Source organism: Carlito syrichta, unplaced genomic scaffold, assembly GCF_000164805.1.
Source record: "Carlito syrichta isolate Samal-C Ts95f unplaced genomic scaffold, Tarsius_syrichta-2.0.1 Scaffold75497, whole genome shotgun sequence".
Classification (NCBI taxonomy): Eukaryota; Metazoa; Chordata; class Mammalia; order Primates; family Tarsiidae; genus Carlito; species Carlito syrichta.
The window spans coordinates 69240-81670 of record NW_007019593.1 but is presented as its reverse complement, the minus strand read 5'-3'; the positions used below and the strand labels follow the sequence as shown (position 1 = coordinate 81670).

The window sequence follows — 12431 nt, the reverse complement described above, 5'->3', positions numbered from 1 at the left end:
GGAGACGGGGGTGGGGCAATCTGTAAGTCTGTGTCCTAGGACCAGAAACTTGGAAGCGAGGTATTTTCCAGCAAATAGTTTTTGTGTGCCCCAGAACAGGTGTATACTTTATAAATAAAATCATTTGTTTGAGAAGGCTGTTTGCCATAAGGATGGATAGAAGCCTTTCAGTTTTTCTTCCAAGGAGGAATAGGGCATAGCATTTTATATCAACCACATCAACAGGTGTTTTTATTTATTCAGACCTACTATTGTAAACCATTGTGCTAGACATTTTGCAAATACTTTTTGTTTTCATAACTATCCTTTGAGATATTATTTTCATTGTGAAGAAAAGTTGTGACTTGCCCGAAGTTAGCCAGCCAGTAAGTGATAGGATCAAAATTCTAAGTTAGCTATCTGATTCCAAAGTCTACCTGAGATTGTTGATAAAAGAACCTAAATTTTCAGTTCTGAGAATGGTGATGACAATTGCCTTTATATGCTCTGAAAGAGAGAGAAGCTTGCAAATGAAGCTAATATGACAAGAATTTCTGCCTAGGGACTGAGAGCTAACATTTGTGCTTGGATCTTGGCCTAAATAAGAAAATGACAAGCCAAAGTCCTTGAGCTTTCCAGTTTGGATTCTTGTCTGATAATCTACTACATCATTCAGCCAATTGTCTGCAAGAAGCTGGAATCAGACCAGAAGGAAACACAAGTACATTATGGAGAGGATGTAACATTACAAGACTCCCATTCTTGTCCAAGCTGCTATATAAATCCTGGCACCAAACTGAGCCTCAATTTCCTTTTCTGCCAAATGTTGCCAGTGACCTTTCCCACTGACCATGGGTAGTCCATCCAGGTCCTTTGAAGAAAGGTGCTGCTTCTTTCCATACTTGAAGATATAAACTCTGGAATTACCCATCATCAGGGCCGAAATAGACCTGAAATTAAACTGGCTTTATGGAATACCAGCAAAGTATCAGACACTGTCTTTAGGTTTTACCACTCACCGATCTGTCTTTCAGCATAGTGCTTAAAGCACCGTTTTCAGAATCAGGCTGACCTTAAGTGATCCACTTGCAGCTTCTGACATTGGACAAATCATTCACGTCTCTGAGCCTCAGTTTCCTGTGTAAACGGAGGTGATTAAATCTATCTCACAAGAGTTTTGTAAGGATTGAATGAAATATAAGTGCTGTTATCACAATGTTTTAGGAAGTGTGGTCATTATCCTTCTATCCTATAGAAGAGGAAACTTGGAGCGGTGAAGTGATTTGCTCATGCCACATAAACAATCATGAGGGGCCTGGAAAACTGCATCTTCTAACCATTAAACCTTGTGAAAAAGCTGAATTTAAATTTTGGTATTTCCTAAATAGAAGTTACTGTAGAGAGAAGCTTCAGTTGCTCTTTAAACATTAGTTCAACCTCCTTTAACCTCCTTTCCTTTTGAAGGAGATTCACAGACTATTTAACATCTTCCATCATTTCAGTACTTTACTGAAATTCCTAATTTCCTTAATTGAAAATTACGCTGAGGAAGGGCCTCAACTCACCAGGTGGGTGATCACCCAGATAGGTGGGCTATGGTCTGGGAGAACATGTGTAGGCCTTAGTGTGAGAGCCCTAATTTCCCCTTTAGTTTTCCCTGGAAGACCCAGAAGAGACGACTCTTAGAAGCCTCCTGGACCACCTGGCTGCCCAATTAGGGTGTCTCTCCTTGCTCCTCTCTGATCCCTGATTCCAATGAGTGGATTTGTTCACTCCAACACTAGACAGGGAACAAGTCCTAGTCGCCTGTGTATCCCAGTGTCTGTGGCCAGGCCTGGCTCTCCTGAGCCCCTAACATCACCAGGCTTCTCAATGGAGCTCCAGAGGGCAAGTACATGATGGCTTCTTTGAGGTTTCTTTGTTGAGCTCCCAATATCACCACTAAGTAGAAACTGAGCAAGGGGAAAAAGCAGCTGTGGAAAGACAATGAATGTTTGCTTTATCCTGGTGTGTTTACAGATCCTCATTGTGATGCTTATTTATAAGGAGCTGACTCTTCCTCCTGTTTATGGTCTGTGCCAGCTCTGGGGACTCCCTGGTGGTTCTGCTCTGCTTCTGGAGGCTTTGCCTTCTTCAGTTACAAATTATGAATCTCTTCAATTTCTATCATGTGACTCAAATACTAGGGCTTTAACCTCTTTTATTACCACATAGCACTTTTCAAATACAAAAGAAAATGTGATCATGCAAATAAACTTTATTTACAAATAGAAATGACTTGTGATGTTCATTGTACATATTTTAGGTTGAGTTGTTGCTGAAAGCCAGTTATGTGTCTGACTTTGAGAGGAAGTGTTCACTGTAAGGAAATTTCTACACGGGTGAGGGTTTTTATCAAGTCGATATTGCATAATAGCTCCCTGTTCGCTGTCTGCTATCAGAATGTAAATGAAACAGAAACATTCCTCGTGTAAGGATATCTGTGCGTCCACCCCTTCCTGCCTGATTAATGTAAGCTGGGTGGCAGTGTGTTGTAGGGGAAAAGAAAAGATATGTGGAGCCCACTGAGTGACCTTGGGCAAGTCCTTCCTCTTTGTGGGCTTCATTTCCCCATCTGTAAAATGTGATGGTAACCTCTACCCTATAAGGCTGTTGTGAGGATTAAACTATTGAAACAAGTAAATAAGATTGTGTACATTACAAGCAGGTAGTGAACTGCAGTGCACTACGCAATTGTTGGCATGACCAAGTGTCTGCGCCTGAGGCACAGAGTGAGTGCCTGTCACAGATACCACAGGTTGTCTGTGCATGTGTCTGATGGCCTGTCCCCTCCCTGTCACTTCTGTATTCCCTAGCCTCTTAAGACTTCCCAGAGGCCCTTGTGGGCAATGGCTAGCACCAAAGGTAGCTGAAAATGGGGCAAAAAACTGTGCTGAACTGCACTAGGTGCACACTTGCGCCCTGTCCACACCTACTTGCTCAGTAATGAGTGCCTGAATTGAGCTATGTGGGCTGAGAACTTCCACATGATTTGCATTTTTCACTCTCCTTTCTCAAAAGTTCCCCCTTTTCATTTTATCATTAGGTAGTAATTAGTATTCAAGGGAAATTGGTCTTAATATATTAAAATTGGTTAAGTGCATTTAGACCTGTACCACAGCCAATGTCTTATTGGAAAATGTAATTGGGGACTCTGTGTATGTAATTAATTGAATTACAATTAAGAACTTTCATTAAGCGATACAGTGGTACATTAGAGTAGTAAGGAAACATGTTTGACGAGCCACAAACCCTGTCTGCGCTCTAAGTGAGGGCATGGAGATTTGCCTCCCTCCGATAGGCTCCTGGCCCCAGAATTCACCCTGTGGTCCTAATGGTTTAGTAATGCATCAGGTGACATTTCTGCAGTGACTCTGGATGGGGGGTGAGGTTCTTCCAGCATATATGCCCTCAGTCTCTGACTGGAGTCAGGGAGAGGGACACCTTTACAGTTCTTAGGTATTTTACCACGTAAATTGTCAAAAATGCCAGGCTCCTTAGAAACCACTTTTCCTGTGCTTTCAATATGGACAAAGACATATTGAAAGAAGAAGAAGTAATGGCAATTCTAGCTTCCAAGCAAACTTGCAATGAACTGTTGGTCCAGATCCTTAAATGGTCATGCATTATTCTCTGAAGGATGGTTGTGTTCACTTTGGGCACATAGTTGTTCATGCATCCTCCCAAAATTGACTGAGCCCTTCTCTGGGCCACCCACTGTGCTGATACTTGGGAGATGGAGAAGATCCAGCCCTCACATCATGGAGCCCAGATTTGTGATCATTGCTACAAGGGGTAGAAAAGAGTGCACAGCAGAGGGCCGGAGCTGGTGAAGATAGTAGGAGAAGGATCCTTGAGGGAGAAGAAAAAGGAGTTCAGGCTCATTTAAAGGCCTTGAGACAAGGAGGAGCTTGGCATATTTGGGACTGACTGGATGGAATGAGCAGGAGAGAGCTCTGAAAGATGAGACTGAGGGATAGGCAGTGTCCAGAATGCAGAGCTTTGCAGGCTCCCCTTTCATGATCTGCTCTTTTTAGAAATTCTACAAACCTGAAACTGTTTCTTTCTGATCACCTCATAAAACAAGATTACCTTGATTTATTGGGGGGGGATCTGAATTCTCCATGTGGAAAGTGCTCCAGCCTGGCTGGCTCTGGCTCTGGCTCCAAGAATTCAATCAATTAAGCACTGACAGCAACGATCCCTACCCTGGTGGTATCACAGCCGACTCTAGTGAAGGGTATATCCTACCATGTGATCCTGATGGCTTTAAAGAAATTACTGCCGAGCAGTGGGTGGGCATGAGTGCATGTGTGTATTAGAGTATATCACCTATTGATTATTTTTTAGAGACTAGCAAAAATGACTGCTAGCCGAAGGGAAGTGTTTAATAGAAGAGAAGTTTTGGGCTTATGAGACTTCAGGGACTTAAAAGGCCTCTGGAAAAAAAATATGATGGATGAAGAGAGCTAAGGAAGAGTTTTTCTCCATGACTCACTTATGCATCCAGCTTTGAGTCTTACTGAAGGAATGGAAAGAATTGGGTTTTATCACTGATTCCTTTGTTCTGCAAGGCCAAGCATGGTTATGTTCTCTTCAGATATTGTTATGGCCCATCAAGTTGTACATATCCAACCCATTAAGGAACATTTTTACTCAAGGAGGTTATGTGGTGGTAAAGGGCACAGTTATGGAATTAGACAGACCTGGGTTCAAGTTCTAGCTCCAGCTTATACTAGTTGTATGACTATAGTAGCAGAATGACTTATGAGCCTCATTTTTCTCACCTGTAGAAAGAGTATAATATCCTACTTAAAGGGCATTGGGAAAATTTAATGAGATAATATATTTTAAATGCTGAGCATAGTTCTAGCATATAGTAAACACTCAGTAAATACATAGCCATGTAGTTGTTGAAGGAAGATCTCTGTCCTTGATGAACTTAGTATGTTGGGGAATCTAAATGGAAAACTAAAAATGGTGTGTTAGGTTCTATTAACTAAGCTAAATGCAGGGATGGTGTATAAACCTTCAGGTGCTGTTATGGTTAGCCTGTTTTGCATCAGATGCACTCATTCCACCAGCAGCATTTATTGAATATCTGTTGTGTGACAGACAGTGTGCTTTGTGGGATGGAGTGTTCCTGCCCTCAAAGAGCTCCTAGTCCAGAAGGGAGTACAGACACTTATCATGTAAGAGATGTATCATGAGCGCCTCCCACAAAGACTGTGGGGTTTCAGGAGAGGGATCGGGGAGGTTCCATTTGGGCTAGACCTTGAGGTGTGTACATTTCAAAAAGTATAAAGGACATTCTGACCAAATAGTATAACTTGAGCAAAGTCCAGTTTAGCAGAAGCAGGGGTTGCTCTGGGTGGGGAGTAGCAATAAGTCTTTGACATAGAGTGGAGCAGAAGAGGGTTTGTTTACTCTTCATTCAGTCAGTTACTTGCACCACAGTATTTACTTGGTGTCAAGTTCTGAACTAGATCTTGCCCCCACCCCCATCATTTTGTTTTCTGCAACTCCCCTTCACACACTCTTTGCTCCAGCCGGAGGCAAACACTTGCTATTCCCTGTGTTTGTGCTCATGTTTTGTGGACTTCATGTTTTTTCCTGTACTATTCCTCTGTGGATTGCTTGCCCTCCTTCCCACCACCTGAGAATGCTGCCCTTCTCCTAAATTCCTGAAGCTGTAGCACAGTTCCTGGCATACAATTGGTAGTGGGTAATAACTATTTGCCAGTTAGGAAGGAATGGTCAACAAGGTTGTGCTATGGAGAGTTTAAAGGTGAGGCCATAACAAAGGCCATTGATCTTCTGATTGAACTCTAGAGTTGGCATAGATCTTTTTGAAAAAGTGAGACTGAAGTTGATTTAACTGATAACTAGATTAGAGCCTTTTAGACTTGGCCTAAGACTCATTGAACCGTAAAATGAATTTTAAAGTTCCTTGCAGTTTGTATCTGTGAATACAGGAAATCTGCATCTGAGCTTTGATTTAATTATTAGTGCCTATTTGTTTGAAAGAAAGTCATATACCTCTTTTTCACTCAGTTCCAATGAAATAACATGTGTGAAAACACCTTTTAAACTATAAAACAGTATTTGTTATGATTAGCTTTGGTCTGATTACCAGACAGTAAACTTGTTATTCTTACAATGTATGTAGAGGCTTTGCAGCTATGTTTGTTGTCAGGTTGTCACATATACATATATATTATACACAGTAACTATATTTTTGTGTCCCATCATTATTGTACAGATGAACATCAGGATCAATGAAAACCTCTTTATATTCTTAAAAGTTATTGATGACCCCAAAGAGCTTATGTTTATTGAGTTATATCTATTTATTTTAAGAATAAAAACTGAGAAATTTTAAGATATGTATTAATTCATTTAAAAAACAAATCCATTAACATTAATGTAAATAACAAATTTTATGAAAAATAACTGGTTTCTTTAAAATTTTTAATGAGAAGAGTAACATTTTATATTTTTGCAAATTTCTATAAGTCCAGGCTATAGAAGACATGAAAATTTTCATATCTGCCTCTGTATTCGGTGTGTTGCAATATATTGTTTTGTTTAAATTATGTGAAGAAAATTTGACCTGGCACAGATATGTTGTAGAAAAAGTGGGGAGTATTTCAATAGCCTTTTCAGATAATTGTGGTATTACTTTTAGTTACCATACCAAAACTAAAAATGATAGTGATAGTTTCTTCTTTTTATTTTTTTTATTTTTTATTTTATTTTGAGCCTGGGTCTCACTCTGTCACCCAGGCTGGAGTGCCATGGTGTGATCACGGCTCACCACGGCCTCAACCTCCTGGGCTCAGATGATCCTCCTGCCTCAGCCTCTGAAGTGGCTGGGACTATAGGCATGCATCACCACGCCCAGCTAATTGTTTGATTTTTTTTTTTTCTTTTTTGTAGAGACTAAGTCTTGCTAGTTGCCCAGGCTGGTGTCAAACTCCTGGACTCAAGCAATCCTCTCACCTCTGCCTCCCAAAGTGCTGAGATTACAGTCATAAGCCACTGCAGCTGGCCCAAGTGATAGCTTCTTTTTTTTTTTTTTTTTTTTTTTGAGTTGGAATCTCACTCTGTCACCCAAACTGGAGTGCAATGGCTGCTCCCGGCCACCGCACCCTCGACCTGCTGGGCTCCAGCGATCCTTCCACCTCAGCCTTCCAAGTATCTGGAACAACAGGCGCATGCTACGACGCCCGGCTAATTTTTGTTTTTGTTTTTGTTTTTTTATGTATTGTAGAGATGAGGTCTCGCCAAGTTGTCCAGGCAGGTCTTGAACCCACGGGCTCAGGCAATCCACTCACCTCAGCCTCCCAAGGCACGGGATTACAGGCTGAGCCACTGAGCCTAGCTGTGATAGCTTCTTAAAGGTTAGTTGCATCATGGAATCAGAATCTAGCAGTGAATTTTTTATTCTTTTGTGTACTTGTAAGAGAATGGGCATGAAAAAAACAAATAATGTCTTACTGGTATTATGGAAACAGTATTGAAATGATGAACCCCCTGAAGGGATTTTGGGGATCCCCCCATAAATCCATGACTGCACTTTGAGGACCTCTTATTTAGAGTTTACAGTTATTCAGCTCAGCAGTCTCTTACCATGCTCTTGCTATTGGAGTATGGTGAGGTGAGTAGGGCAGGAGTACGGTGAGATAGGTAAGGCAGACAACTTTCAGCACCACTTGAGGGAAGGGGAAGGAGAGCACTTGGACTCCAGACTAGTCAATCTGTCCTGGCTCTGCCTTCCCTCAGTGAAATCTTGGGCAAGGTTTTGACCCAGTCTTGACCCTGATTGTCAGAGTTTGAGTTTAAATCTCCATCTTTGAACTCTGTATTCCATGTTCTTTCTGGTGTTATTAAGCCCCTAGACTCCACCTGCCTCCTTCCTCGCCTCTACCCTGCTTCCCTTTGCCTGCTCCTGCCCTGGCCTTGTTTTGCCATTTTTCACTTAAGACGGGTGCCAGGCCTCATTCCCCAGTTCCTATGTCCGGAGTGAAACTGCTCCCTCTTGTGGATTTCTGCTTGTCCCCCAGACCTTTCCACATGTGATTGCACTCTGTCATTCTTCTAGAGACTTGTTGTCAGTCCATTTGAGCTCTGGTACTCAAGTCACTGTTAGGCCCCACCCCAAAATTTTATCTATCACAATACATCTTTGAGTTATTGCAGCTTGAGCGTTTTGACACTATATATTATGGTAATCCATGGCACATAGAGACATTAACCCTCCCAACTTTGACAAAATACATGGTGAAGTCTTTGAAGGCACCATTATAATTTATCTTGTCATTTATGAGGAGACCCAGTTCAACATTAATATATATGAACACAGTGTGGCTTTTGTTTCATTTAATTCCTTGTGACCTTTTTAATTGGTAATTTAACAAATACCAAAGAGTTATATTTCAATTAAGTTAATTGGAGAGGTTTGTTGTTTTTTTTTTAGTATGTTCATTTTTAAGATGTTGTTTCTCTCTACTCTGAGTAGCTAAAAATTTCTCTTCATGAACAGAAGTGGGTTTTTTAATGTAAAGTTCATAGTACAGTAATAATTTTAATATATAAAAGGTGCAATACCAAGCATCATTCATGTGTGTTTGGGTTCACCCTTTTCCAAGAAGATACAAGCAGTAAGGGTATACACACAAAATCATAGAACTTTTCTAGTCCAAAAACATGCTTTTGGTATAATGCTTTGCTTCAAATATTTGCCTTTAGATAAAGTGTCTGTTGCATGCACCATTATTTGGCAGTTCTTTCTGCCTTGTACTGTTTTCTTTGTGGAACCCTGCTTCCTCCTTCCCAGTGTTTCCCACAGTCTGGCATACATGGGGAGAGAAGTGGTTGCATGATGCATGTTTGCACAAACATGCCTTCTCCAAGCAGCAGAACTCCTGGGCCTACTTTGAGAAATGGCACTGGAACTCTGAGGCCAGAAGTTGTTCCCATTCAGCAGGTAACTTGCTTTGGTGTGAGCAGCATGAATTGGAGGCGAGTGCAAGACTATTCCTTCTCTACTCTGCCAGGTGCTGTTGCCCTTGTGATCATAAAAGTAAACACACCCCTTGTCAACTGGGGCCAGGCTCAGAACTCACTCAAGTATCAGGGGGACTTAAATCCTTGAGTGGAATATGAATTTATACTGTGGGAGAGTAGAAGGTCAGTGCAAGAAGCATTAGTGTGTTGAGCCAGCTCCAGCTATATATGTCTTGAACAAAATTAATATAAAGAAATTGACAAGCCTTGCTGGTTATTTCATAGCTTTAAGACCTCTACTAAAATCCTATCATCTCATCTGCCCATTATTAACATTTCAGCAAAATATAAAGTTTTCATTAATCTCCCACAGCAAATTTAGGAGTGAAAACTGGCACTTGTTTGAGCTTTTAGGACTACATTAGCTGGTGTATTAAACAAAATGTGTCATTCTTCAGTAGCTTCTATAAGAAGCTAAATCAATTTCCAGCCATATTTATGCAGCACTTTATCTAAAAGCATCTGAATTATCATTTACAGCTAAGATGCTTTATTAGCAGCTGGCATTGAAATTGCTCAGTAAAAAATTATATGTCACGTTATAGTAATTTTTAAATTGGTTTTAATCCAACATCATAGAATGTAAAAATCTTAAGTGTGGGGGTTTTTTTTTGGTAATTGGCATTTTAACATAATGAGCTGTTACCGCTTTCCAAATCAAATACCTTCAATATTTAGAAAACACTAATTAGCAAAGAAAACAGAAGTTTCTTGAGCTCAGAGCTAAGTTTATCTAATTATGGCATTTTCTTAGAAAATGTGACCTGAAATAATTTTCAAAACATTAAAGGATTTTAATATTTTACCAAAATCCTCCATAATTCTCATGTATAAAGAGTTGTAAAATAGAAATACACACATTTTGGCAGATATGTTTTAGTGAAAATGTAGTTTGGAGAAATCGAATGATTATTCTGAACTTCAAATCCTAACCAGCCTCAGTTTGGTATGTGGATATTACCCAGGAGACAGTGGTGATCATGATCATGACATCTCTGTCCAAAATCACAGGGGTCGCAAAAAAAGGAAACAGGCTACCCAGTGACCCTTGCAGATGTGGACTGCAACTTTGTGTCCTAGAGATATGATATTGGATAAGTCACTCAGCCTGATTCTCACCTTCCTGTGATCATGGCACCTGGTATTCATCCAGTAAATTTTTACTAAGCTCTTGGTTTATCCTCTGCATGGTAGTACTGGCAAGGTCTGGGATATAATGGTGAGAAAAGCAGCACCTATGCTTGCCTTCTTGCTTGCCTTCTTGGCGTTTACGGTCTAGTGGAAGAGACAGATAATTACTCCCTGTAATAACAGATATGAGGGGAAATGCAGGCTACAGTGACCAACCAGGCTTGAGGGCCTGCAGTCAGAGAAGGTTTCCCTGGAGTACCACCTGCACGTTGCTCTTCAGGAGAAATGGGGAGGGGGCCAGAACAGAGTGACATGAGGAGAAGGATGACCTGGGAGAGAAGACAGCATGTACAAGATGCTCTAAGACAGGATTCTGTCAGAGGTGGGTGACACAAAGTGCTTATTGGGGGAAAAGCATTATTGTAGGTACCAGAATGATCCAAGTTGGGAATTACTATAGTGTTTGGAAATAGAACACACAGTTCCTAATAAAGGAGTTCAGTGTGAAAGCATCAAAAACCAACTTCGACTTTAAAAGTTTCCCCTGGCCAGGCTCGGTGGCTCAGCCTGTAATCCCGTGCTTTGGGAAAAGGCCAAAGTGAGTGGATTGCCTGAGCCCGCGGGTTCGAGACCTACCTGGGCAACTTGGCGCGACCTCATCTCTACAATAAATCAAAAAAATCAGCCAGGCGTGGTAGCGCGTGCCTGAATTCCGGCTAATCGGAAGGCTGAGGTGGAAGGATCGCTGGAGCCCAGCAGGTCGAGGCTGCGGTGGCTGGGAGTGGCCACTGCACTCCAGTCTGGGTGACAGAGTGAGACTCCAACTCAAAAAAAAAAAAAGTTTACCCTATAAGCAATAACTGTGGGAAGGAAACAGGTATAATGGTCAGGCTACCAGTGTGTAACAGTATTTTATACCCAGGTTTAGAGTTTTCCATTCCCCCAACTCTGCCCCAAGGGGTTCTTTCTGGGTTTCCCTGTAGAACCATCTCTGACTGCTCAACACAAGACCTAGGGCCCCCAGCTCTGGTTGGCCTCTACTGGACAGGTGCCCCCCACCCTCACCTCACCCCACCCCCTGCACTGACGAATGGCACCAGCAGCTGCACCTTCCCAAGTTCACATTTCAAACTCTGGGGACTGATAGTTTAACTTTACTTAGCCTTGACATGTGACTTAGCCTCATGAAGCCTCAAAGTTCTCATCTGTAGAATATGGAAAATTATAGAACCTACGAGGTTGCCACTGAGGCTGAAATGAGATAATGTGTAAAGTGCTTAGACTGTGCCTGACACATGATGAGCATTCATACATACTAGCTGTGATTTATTTAGTATATCAGTTAAATTATCATTTAAAACTTAGAGCATGTCAGTTGCCTATATTGCTTGCAGAAGGTAAAAAGATGAATAAGAAACTTTACTGACCTTCACAGAGCTTCCAAGTTAGGATGAAGCAGCCACTTAACAATTCTAGTGTACAACTGAATATGATACTCTCTCTGACAGTAGAAGAAAAATAATCATGACTGTTATGAAGCATATTATGTATCACATACTTTACATAAATTTTGGCATTTTGTGAATACCAAAACCTGAAGTTCAGAAAGATAAGTCACTTGCTCAAGACCACACTGCAAATTAGAGGCAGAGCTAGGAGTTAAACCCAGGTCTACCTGGCTCCGATGTCCGGTATAAGGCAAATTCTGTAGAATTCATCGCCAGTCAGAACCATCAGAAAAGATTTCATGGAGGAGGTAGAGTTTGAGCTAGTGGGAAGGAATGGGGATTTTGACAGTTCCAGGGCAAGGGAGGAAGGAGTGTTCTAGACCAAGGGCACCTCATGAGCAAATACCCAAAGGTAGAAAACCCTGGACCTCTGTGCAGTCTGAGGGGTTTGGGAGGATTGAGAGAAGGTATGTGTGAGAAACGACAAAGATGAGAAAGTTATAATTCGGCCAGATTATAAGCTGCCTTGATTGCTTGACTGAAAAAGAGTATTCTTCATTCAGGAGGCCATGAGAAGCTAGGAAGGATTGTTGAGTATCAGTCTTCTTTGTCTCCAATGTCACATGTTGGAGTACTTAGCATGTACAAGGCTCTCTCTGAGCATTTGGTGAGTAAGTGAATAGTCCAAGCTTTAGAAAGGTGGATCGGAGCCAGGCTTGGTGGCTCAGCCTGTAATCCTGCGCCTTTGGGAGGCTGAGGTGAGTG

General features: G+C 41.5%; 1 protein-coding gene across 6 annotated transcripts in view; it reads left to right on the top strand.

Moving 5' to 3' along the window:
* MAPKAP1 (mitogen-activated protein kinase associated protein 1) overlaps nt 1-12431 on the top strand; it is a 254437-nt gene that overhangs the window by 195880 nt on the left and 46126 nt on the right. The window lies entirely within an intron of this gene.